Genomic DNA, 11,704 nt, shown 5'->3' with positions numbered 1-11,704 from the left:
ATGGATTTCCTAGCCTGCAGCACTCCATGAGAAATAGCCCTATTGTTTATCAGCCTGCCCTAGGACAATCCTTTATAACAGCCAGAAGGGACTGACGCACCAGGGTATTTGCTTTGTGAGACTCGATTGAACAGCACAATGAATATTTGTGCATGTTTTGTTTGTTTGTTTGTTAGTATGTTATATCAATAAAATTTTCACTTAAAAGCCAGGCCAGCCAGGCTGGTGGTATACTCCTGTAATCCCAGCATTTGGGACATTGAGTCAGAAAGATCAGCATATGTTCAAGACTAGCCTGGTCTATATACCAAGCAGGGAATCAATAGTAAAGTCTTGTTTCAGAAAGACAATAGGAGAGAGAGAGAGAGAGAGAGAGAGAGAAAGAGGGGAAGATGGAAGGGAGGGAGGGAGGGAGGAGAAAGAGAAACAGCATGAAACAAAAAAGAGATCAAAATCCATGATACATTTCCTGTAGTTCCAACCACTCAGATGATGAGACTGGGGGATTGCTCAAGCCTGTGTACTGGAGGTCAGCTGCGTTCTCTCTGCCTAGGGTTTACCTTAGAACAAGGTGCAAGGGACCCCAATTGCTTCTGTCTACTTTTTGGTGGAGCCCAAGAGCCTTCCAGCTGAGCTCTCAGTGCCCCTGAGCTCTCAGTGCCCCTCAGGGGCTGCCCCATGGGCAAACCTCTGTGGTGAGCATTGCTTTCTTTTGGTTGGCTTCTGGCAATCTGGTGCTTTCCTGTCTTCAGCTTCCAGGGTCTTACCAAATATGGTTTGCATAGACTGGTGGAAAAACTTCCCTGTGGGGCTGGGTGTGTGCTTAGTGGTAGAAAGCTCACCTAGCATGCATGCGGCCCTAGGTGCAGTCCTTAGCCCTATGAAATGCAAAGTAAAATCAAATAAATTGTGTGCCCAAGATGCTTTTCATGAGTCAATGTGTGTGCTCACCCATGTACAGGGCTCAGGCCAGCCGACAGATCAGAAAGCAACCAAAGGGTCTTTAATGGCATCTCGGCTCTAGCACGCGTCAGCTGTGTGATCCTGATGGACTTCCTTAACCTTTCTGAGTTCTACTTTCTCATTTGTAGAATGAGGGTGGGGTCTAGGTCCACATGCACAAGGAAGGGCTAAATATGATCGTGTGTGCAGAGGGCTTAGCCTAGGGTCACACAGCAAACACAAACACAAACTGAAGGCCAGGGGATAGGCTCTGGCATTCAGTGGGTGATGTCGTGTAGAGCCAAGGCTAAGACTTATGGTCTGACTTGGCCTCTGCCCTGACCTTTGCACCATGGAGGATGAAATGCTAATTCCCTTCTCTTCCTCTGCTGCAGATAAGAGCTGAGAGAGGTCACAGGGCAGACAGCTCTCTGGAAGGGTGCAGAAGCGTTCCTTCTCCTCAGCGCAGACATCCACGGGTCCCATGCTGAACACTGGGTGGTAGATGGCAGGTGGTCAGGTGTGGCTCCTGTCCACGGGAACCAACTACCCACAAAGGAAACGGCCTAACAGGAATCACTCCGATGGAGGACACAGGACCCTGCCCTGTTACTCTGTGTACTTTCTCATGTATAAAATGGGTGATTTGGAGCCTTCCCATCCCTGATGCTGTGACGGCTCACGGTGTCTCTTCACAGCAATAGGAACCCTAATGAAGACAGATCTTTACAGCTGTCGTTCATAATTGCTCAATCTCACAAGCAACACAGAGCACGAAGAAACAGAATGTTGTGTGTTCAGGCGATGGACTTTTATCCAGTGACAGAAAGGAACAAGCTACCAAGCCAGAGTACACGGGGAGTCTTGAGGTCACGAGTGAGTGTCTGAAGCCCTTCTGAATCATTCTAACTGCTATCTGATGCCTCACGGCAGGCAAAAGTCTCAAGACAGTAAAAGGATCATGTTTGCCAGATGTTGGGTGGGGGGAGACACAGCTGGCATAGACCAGAGAGTATTCAGGGCAGACAACTATTTGGGATGATGCTCTAAGAGTGGCTATGTGCCATTATACACAGTTCAAAGCTTGGAACAACTTGGTGTGTCAGCGTAGACTCCTCCGTCGCAATAATTTATACCATTGTGCTTAGAGGCGTTGATAGGAGTGGAATGTTAGTAGATTCTCAATTCTGTTGAAAACAAAAGTAAATGAGAACAGCAACAAAACTCCATGTGCCAAGCATGGTCAACAGGGTGGGTTTTGGCTGTAGAATCTGAGTTGGAATTGTGGCTCTGTCCCCTTAGGCAACTGTGACTGTCAGCAAGCTAGCTACTCACTCTGCACCGAGTTCTTAGCTGTAAAATGGGCATGGTTGGAGTGCCTGCTTTGTGGGTTTCTGTGTGGACTGGGAGAATTAGCAGATCTGAAACGTCTGGCCAAGTGTTTGATACCTGCAGCAGCGCAGTCAACACCAGCTGCTGTTTAAAAACGAGCGTTTTAAGGAGCCGATCCCATTGATTGACGGTGGCTGCGTTTTATCACTGCAAGTCGGGATAGACCCTAGCATGGATGAAAAGAGAGACTTCTCGCGACTGTGACAGAGTGGAAGATCGTTCTGGAGGCAGAGTCCTCAAGCCTATGCATGCTCTGAGGCCCAGAGAAAATGCTTTTGACAGGACCATCCCAACATCCCCAGCAGCAAAACCAGACACACTCTACACTTGAGTATCTTTTGCCTGAGTGACCTGGCAGATACCCAGTCCACATCCTGCCCTTCATCAGCCAAGCATTGTTCTGTGTCTCCTGTGGCTCTGGGGAGGAAGGTCGGGCACTGGATTGAGTTAGGTCGTTTAGCCTTCTCCTGACCAGAACAGCCACCTCGGGCACTGTAGCACAGCGTGTCCTCCAATGCAGGATGCTGAAATCTGTGGTTACACACACTACACACACACCACACACACACGCACACACACCACCACCACACACACACATACATACCACACATCATACACACACACACACACACACACACACACACACAAAATGACAATCCTGTAATCAACCCTGAGCTCTAGGGGTATAGAGTCCTCAAGGACTTTTAGTCCTTATGATGTGCAATTTGGATCCGGCTGGTAGACTTCAAAGCCACCTTAAATTTGTAACCTTATTTTTTTTTTTTTTTTTGGACAGGGTTTCTCTGTGTAGCCCTAGCTGCCCTGGAACTCACTTTGTAGATCAGGCTGGCTTTGAACTCAGACCCTGCTGCCTCTGCCTCCAGAGTGCTGGGATTAAAGACACAGTCACCACCAAATGGCCTCAGTCAGTGACGTCTTTTTGTTTTGATGGGGGGTTTCCTTGTTTTGTTTGTTTGTTTTGTTTTGTTTTGTTTTTCAAGACAGGGTTTTGCTGTGACTTTGGAGCCTGTCCTGGAACTAACTCTTGTAAAGCAGGCTGGCCTCGAACTCAAACTCACAGAGATCTGCCTGTCTCTGCTTCTGCCTCCCGAGTGCTGGGATTAAAGGCATGCCTACCACTACCCGGCTGTGATGTTTTAATGTTCTCCCATTGCAAACAAAAATGAGTCCCTGGGGTCGAGGATAGCCTGTTGCATTGCTCAGAGCCTCCGTTCTCCTTCCCCACTGAGCAGTCCCCCAGTGTCTAGCAGGTTCAGGGATTCGGCTTCCCTGAAGTGAATGGAGGGTCTGAGCCCAACAGGATTAGTCCAGGAGTAGACTTACAGCTCAGTGCTAGCAAAGGAGCGGTGGCAGCATGTTCAAGGAAGATGAGTTTCCAAACCACAAACACAGATAAAGAAGAACTGTCTCCTTCTACTTAATGCCCCAGTATCTCTTAAACATCGCCTGGCTCACTTCCTTGACTCTGGGTCTGACCCCAGATGATGGCACAACTGAATTTTAGATGCGCTTGAATGCATTGCCACCTTGACTTGAGACAGGAAGAGGGGGCCACTGTCCCTGTTATATGGCCGGAGGTCCGGACCAGCAGTGACGCTTGTGGACTCGACCACATTGAGAGCCAAGCCGTAGGCCCAGACAGGAGCTTTACTTTAATAATTCCACCTCACAGTAGAGGTATGTTGGCAGAGAGACTTCTCATGGGGAACTTTGCCCTGGAGACCATGCTGCTAGGCCATGCTGCTAGGCAGGGGCTTGGTTTCTCTGAGAAGCCCTGTCCCAAGTGCCATCAAGAACCAGAAAGTAAAAATTCATACATACATGGACACTAACCCTTTAGCTCCCAGCACTCTTACTGGCTTCCCAAATAGATTTAATGGATCTTAACTGGGCAATTAATATTCATGGCGCCGAAGGACCATCTGGTAGTTCTATCTTTAGAGCCCTGTTGTTGCTTAAATTTATTTTATTTTTTCTTATTTTATATGTATGGGTATTTTGCCTGCATGTATATCTATGCCCTATGTATGTGCAGTGCCCATAGAGTTAAAAAGAGGGTGTTACATCTCCTGGAACTGGAGCACCAGAGGCTTGTGAGCCACCAAGTGGATGCTGGGACCCGAATCCTGGTCCTCTGAGGAGTAGCAATTGATCTGACCTCCGGAGTCATCTTTCCAGCCCCTCCCCGGCTTTTTCCTCCCATTGCCCAGTAAAGAAGAGCACCAGGAAATGTCCTTGTTGAATCCTCATGAACTCCATGCAGGCCTTGGGTCAGGTGCATGACACACATGGTCAGCCTGGTCCTCGCGGTGACCCAGTGAGTATGGATTACTCCTTGTTTTCCCTGGAGAAGTAACTGAGTCTGGGAGCCAGGTTGGGTTGTGAGCCTAGGGTCTGACTCGGGCACGGACGGATTTTTCCACCCCCATGCTGTCTGTGACACATGGCTTTCATGAACCTTAGTTCCCTTAGAGGGAAAATCAGGAAGAGTATACTATGGAATCCCTAAGACTAAAATCAGTTCAGTGCCACTATCCTAAGAATATTATCCCCCGTCACTGAAGAACAGAAGGAAGCATAGAAATTGACGATCACTGAGAGACACATGAGACGTGATGGATAGGCAAACCCTGCTCACGAGCATCTGTGCTCCTTTCTTACTGTCTGAGCAGTGGACAGTTGAGCTTGACTGCTGGGTTTAGAGAACTCTCTTCATTCTGTGTCTCTTTACCTCTGGAGCGTCCTTTATTGCTGTCATTGACTGGTCCCTTTGATAAATGTTCCAGCCCCTCTCCCCCCAAGTCATCCTGAGACTTGGCTGATTCTGAGTGGCTAGATACCACATTGCTGTGGAGGTCCAAAAAGCACATCCAACAGCTGCCTCCAGCCCTTACTACACAATGAGCATCGTTTCCAAATGGGTAGTAACTCCTCACAGGTTTATAATACAATAATGTGGGCACTATTGAATAAGCAGTATTATTGGCGGGGAAGGGGAGTCTAATACAGGGTGCATATGACTTGCCAAAGGCCACACAACTTCTATGCCTCAGAGAGTCTTGCAAATGGGTAGTCTGGCTCCAGAATCCACCCTTTTTCTTGCTGGGTACACTGGCAAAAAGGGCAGGGCAGAGCCAGACCTGCCAGACTTTTCCCTGGGGCTGAGTGGGATGGAGACCCAGACCTCCCCCCTGGCCACCAGGGAGAAACATACACACTGAGTCGGGAGTCTGTCGAAGCAGGATCTCATTTTATTGTGGCAGGCAGGAACTTATATAGGGCTGAGATAGCGGGTGGGAGTCTTGGGATGGGTTGGAGAGGAGTAAGGAATAAGGGCCAGTAATATTCTGCCACGTTAGCAGCGGCTGGGCAGAGGCGGGTTTAGGTGGGGCTGTGTTGAGTCACTCACATGCGGAAGTCATGGCCAAAGACAGGTCTCCAAACTCGAGCGAGGCTCAGGAAATTACACTGGGCCTCACGCTCGGGCCTTATGAGGCCCAACATTTTCTGCCATGCTGAAATTGCCTGCATTTTCCACTAATCTTAAATGATGAGGGTCTTAGTTAAAACGTGCAAATGTGGTCTGAGACACCAAGGTGGCAGCAGATCCGGAAGAATCGCGACTGGGCCATAGAGTCTGTAGAGCTGTTCTGCAGCATGGAGACTTTGAACCGTGGGAGGAAGGAAAACGGCAAAGCTCCCAGAGAAGGTTTTGTTCAAAGGATCTTAGCCATGGCCAGTGGGTGATAGACTTGGGGCGCCATGCTGGTTTCATTAAGAATTTCTGGTTTGGTTTTATGTTTAACTAAGATTCCTTTATGTAGGCCAGGGTGTAGTAGAACTTACTTTAGAATCCAGGCTGGCGTCAAGTTCTTGATGGCCTTCTTGGGCTCCCGAGTCCTAGGGTTTTAGGTGTGTGCTAACAAGCACGGCTGGAGAACAATTTCTGATAATGGGAGAAGTTGGTTGCAGCGGCTTTTCTGTCTTGAGACACTGCTTAATTCTCCCGTGTGCTCTTGTAATGATTTAGTTAATTGGCTAATTATCTATTCACCTAACAATGAGGCTGGCCTTGCTCATCGATTTCTGACAATCATGACCTTGCTTGTGCACCCTGTCAAGCATTTGCAGAACGTACAGCCACGCGATGAAGGGATTAATAAATCTGTAGCCTGTGCTCTGAAACCTGCCTTCAGCCTGAGCTCTCCGAGGGGAACCTTTTAAGGGGTAAATGCGAAAACAACAAGCCCGCATTTGAGGAAGCATTTGTAAGGGAAGGCAGGCTTTTCAAAGGAGGAAGGGGAGGATTAAGAAGGTATGTGCAGGAGATAGAGGAAGGCTGGCCACAGGCCAGGTGGGAGGACACAGGAGTTGTGGGCATGAAACCTGAAAAGGAGACTATGAACCAGCCTGGGTACCAAAGAGGCCCTTGTCCCCAGACCTCCCTAAGGGGGGGGGGAGGGGGGCTCTCTTGTGTGACATCCTTGAGGCCTGCCAGAGAGGTGGCCTCTTACAGTAGTGTGCTCAACCCTTCTTCACCCAGGATGATGACAGGAGATACCCAGGCACCACGTGTCGGAGGCTTCTGCTGTCTCCGAGGGCACATTTCCAACTATGACCCCAAGGTAGTGAACTCCCTCACCTCAGCTGGAGGAGGGTCGTTCTGGAAAGCACATATAGGCTGACTTGGGGCCGCGCGCGCTTAGGCGTCAAACCTGGCTCCCTTGCCTGGAGCGGAAGAGCCTTCCTCCAAGTGGCAATCCCGCCCCTCCCCCACTGGAGCCCACACACACTAGCCCAGTCTCTGCCCCTGGAGTGCCTTCCCACACACCTCTCCACCACACCAAAACTGATGAGTGTCGGAGGAAACGTCACCTAGCTAAGAAAACTGGGGGATGCCCCCCCTTCCACAAACATTTACTGAAATAACTTTTTATCCATGGTTGTTTTAAGACATGCAGCAGAAGAAGAAAAATAAAAGTTACCCAGATTTATTCCCACCATAACTTTTGTTCAGCTAGATCTGTGTCATCAGTGTGGGTTTAATTTCCTTCTCAATGAAATACAGTATTTTCCTCACAGGCTAGGTGGTGTGCTCTGTATGACTGATAATTCTGTTTCTGCTCCACACCTGCCCCGTGAAGTTTTTTTTTTTTTTTTTTTTTTTTTTTTTTTTTTTTGGTTTTTCGAGACAGTGTTTTTCTGTAACTTTGGAGCCTGTCCTGGAACTAGCTCTGTAGACCAGGCTGGCCTCGAACTCACAGAGATCTGCCTGCCTCTGCCTCCTGAGTGCTGGGATTAAAGGCTAGCACAACCACTGCCCAGCCTATGAAGATTCTTGAAAGCCAGAACCCAGACTGCCTTCTACCTCAGCAAAGATTCAAAATAAATTATCTTCTAGGCCCCACCCATTTTTATTTAAATGTCTGTCAAGTGCTAATCAGAAGTGCAGTCCATGGCTGGTGTTACAGGAGTTGAAAACCTTTAGCCTGGTGATGGCGATGCACACCTTTAATCCCAGACTTGGGAGGCAGAGGCAGGTGGATCTCTGAGTTGGAGGCCAGCCTGGTCTACAGACTGAGTTCCAGGATAGGCAGGGCTACATAGAGGAACCTTATCTTGAAACAAACAAGCAAAAAAATGTTGTCCTCACCTCTACGGTGGGTCTAAACAGTTGGAAGTGCAGCGTGTGTAGTTAGGTGTCAAACCCTGGACAAACATGGCTGAGGTGCCTATTTAACATATGTCAGGTTTCCCCTGCATCCTGCAGTCCCTACTTGTTAGAGGGACCTATTGGCTGGCATACCCCGCCCCCACTACTCCCCAGCCCAGAGGGCTGGGCTTCTCTTCTCTATATAATCCAGCCATCTTGGTTATCCACTTTCTTTCACATCTTTGGTTACCCAGGAGGTGTCTCTGTACCTCCTGGCTGCGCACCCGGTTCTCGCCCTCTCCTTCCCTATCCTGTCTCCCCACATGGCCTGGCTGAGGGTCATGTCCATGCCGGACTCTCCCAGGTGTCTCTCCCTCTGACTGTGCTCTTCCACGTGTCTGCAATAAACCGGCTCCACCAAAGCCAGGAGCAGCCATGTTTTCTTTTCCTTTTTATTTACCTATTTATTTTGTTCACACATGAAATAAGGAACAGAGTAAACGTCGCAGATGATCAAATGTTGGAAGGATTCGGGGCAGGAGAGGGAGAAGCCACGGTGAGTCTGACCAATCTGAGAAGCCAACACAGCAACAGGGTCTATGTTGGATGAAACAGCACGTTGACGGTTGTAATCCGGATGACGGTTGCGATGGCTCACCTCAGTTGTCAACATGATGAGATCTAAAATCGCCTGCAGCCCAGTATTCCTTAGGTTGAGTTTGGAAGACTCACTCACAGTGGGTGGCACCTTGCCCTGGACTGAGGCCCTGAGCTGTGTAGAAAAAGAAACCTTGAGCTAAGAACCAGCGTTCTTTACTCTCTTCTTCTTGACGGTGGAGGTCATGTGACCAGATGCTACAAGTTCCCGCTGCCTTGGCTTGCCCGTCACGATTATACTGTAGCCTTGACCTGTGAGCCAATATGAACTTAGATATAAAATTCCAGAACCTGTTAATTCACTCACTTATTTAGTCAGTACTTATTCATTAATAACTCATGGTCTGAAATTTAATATGACTGAAACATCATTTTTGGTCTAACAGAGTTCGGAGAGTCGACGTACAATCCTAGTATTGCCTTCAGGGACCACTTCCATTCTGGGAGCAGAAAGTACCAGGTTTTCCTTGGGTCACCATCATTCTTTGCCTCAATTCCATGAATAGCATTCATCTTCTTGGACCTTGAGGCTATTTGCTCGTTTTGTGTTGTGGTTTGTTTTGTTTTATTAATTAAGTTAATTAAGTTATTATTTATTTAATTTTGAGACAGTGTCTCTTATAGGTCAGCTTGACCTCTGACTTGTTATGTGCCTGAGAATGACTTTGAATTCCTTACCCTCCTGTCTCGGTCTCTGAGTGTGGGAATTGCAGGCAGGCCAGCATAGCTGGTTTCTGCGATGCTGGGAATCGAGTCCAGGGCTCTGTGTGTGGTAAGCAGCCACCCGACTCACACTCCCAGTCTCCAAACCGTCATTCTTTGTGGGCAGGAAGTAATGATATTTCCTTTTTACTTCGCTTCCTTCATAAGGGTGGTACCAGTGCCGAGCAGATATTCAAATGAGGTTGTCTGACTAAATTATTTAAATGACTAGCTCAACTGTGAACCATGAGAAAGCAGTTTCTACAGTTCTGTATTTAGTCTCTCGGAGGTTGAGTGGCATTTGATGGATGAGCAATAATAGAAACATAAAACTCCATGGAGCCAATTCAGCATTCCTTAAAACACTTCACTTTGGATATCTTCTGCATGTATTCTTCAGCAGTCTTTTGGTGGCAAGTGTCAGAAAACCTGACTCAAGCCATCTCTTCAAGAGAGGAAGAGGAGGCCAACTCCATCACTACAGTGTCTAAAGACTAACCGAGCATGTGACATGTTAGACTCAGTGATTCGAAGATGAACTCATGGCTAGTTCTCTTCTTGTATGTCTGAACTTTCTTCTCATCATTGGTTTCTTTCTAGGCCAGACTCCTGTCATATGATAGGAAAATGACCACCAGCAGCTGCCCTCTATCTGCCGCCAATGATATCTTAATAGTTTATTAATTTTATGTGCATTGGTGTTTTGCCTATATGTATGTCTGTGTGAGGGTGCCGGACCCCTAGAACTGGAGTTACAGACAGTTGGGAGCTCCTATGTGGGTGATGGGAATTGAACATGGGTCCTCTGGAAGAGCAGCTCCCAAATAACCGACTGGGAGACTTGGTATTAATTGTAATGCTGTACAGAGACCTCAGACTTGTTTGCCACAGCATCAACAGCTGGAATGGAGACTTGTGAGACTCCTTCCTGGACTCCTGCAGTGCCTACGGCTCAGGTCACATAATTACCTTCCAGCTACACTTGACCTTGCGGCTCATTTTTTTTTTCTTTTAACTCGGTTTTCCTCGGGAGGTGGGGACAGGTGAGGAGCCGCGTCTTTGTGCACGTCACAGGTCACAGGCATACAGCAGATTTTCAGTAAACACTGAGTGTGCCTGTGAGCTGACAGATTGGTTAGTCAGAACTATCGCTTCCTCTTTTGACGCTGACGGACACTTCCAGGGAACTGGTTTAACTCATCAATTCACTTTTTCCTCAGCAAAGAGTTTGGGATTTATCAATATCCAGTAACCTTTAAAACAGGTTAGTCCAAATAAGAGATATGACAGCCAATGTATATTTATTTATTTACCTAGGGTCTCACGGCTACCAGGCTGACCTGAAGCTCACTGTGTAGCTGAACTCCAGATCCTCCTGCCCTTACCACCCAAGCTCTGAATTTCTAGGTCTGCTCCACTCCCCTGAATGTGTGCTGATGCTAGGGACCATGCTAGGAGAGCACTCTACTAACGGGGCTTTATCCCCACTCCAACACGTGCTCCCTCCATGAGGACTCCGGCAGCACATACTAGGAGATCTAAACCCAAGCTGCTTCAGACCAGCCACAGTTCATAGATCCCTAACTGAAATCTCCAGGGGTAGGGAAAAAAGCCCGCCTGGCTGGACATAGGGACCGGGTGCCATGGGCATTCCATTGTCACTCGCTCCTCGGTGGCTTGACTTCCCTCCATAAACTCCCTAGCTGAGGTGGCACCTGTGAATTCCAGGTCAGTTTCTGGTAGTCTGTCGCTGGGAAAACTCCTAGTCTCATTCGTTTGGTCTGGGCTACGTGATTGCCTTTGAATCAGCTCACCGGCCATGGCTGTGCATCTTAATCAGGACCTATTTTTAGTAGCAGGAGACACCTAAATTCAGATTGCTTTAGGCTAGACCACTGTTTCCTTGGGAGCCCGAGGTAGATCAGTTCCATCAGGAGACTGTGAGTCTGCACAGAGGACCCAGCTGTGGCCTTTCCCTCTCGGCCTCTCCCACAGGCAATGGCTGCGGAGAGGGGTCTGGTAGGAAACAGTATGGCTGGAAGACAGGTCTTGAGCTGTATGTGTATATGAAACTGGAGAACATCTGTATAAGAAAGGGGGAGCCTAAGTGGATATGATGGGAGATGAGAGGGAAGAGACTCTTAGTGGCCTCCCTAGTGCCTTTCCTATAGCATACTCAATTTGTGTAGGAAGAAAAGGCCCAGTAGTACTGCCAGTCACCCAGCCACGCTCCAAAGTACGCCGTCGAGAGGACCAACTTTAACCACACGTGTTAATTATTAGTCCCTGCACAGAGATCAGTTTAGCTTTTTCAAAGTCCCAACAGAGGATTCATAA

The sequence above is a fragment of the Microtus oregoni genome, unplaced genomic scaffold (genome assembly GCF_018167655.1).
Source record: "Microtus oregoni isolate MIOR12 unplaced genomic scaffold, Mior012 000009F_ref0000495, whole genome shotgun sequence".
Classification (NCBI taxonomy): Eukaryota; Metazoa; Chordata; class Mammalia; order Rodentia; family Cricetidae; genus Microtus; species Microtus oregoni.
This window is presented reverse-complemented; position numbering follows the sequence as displayed.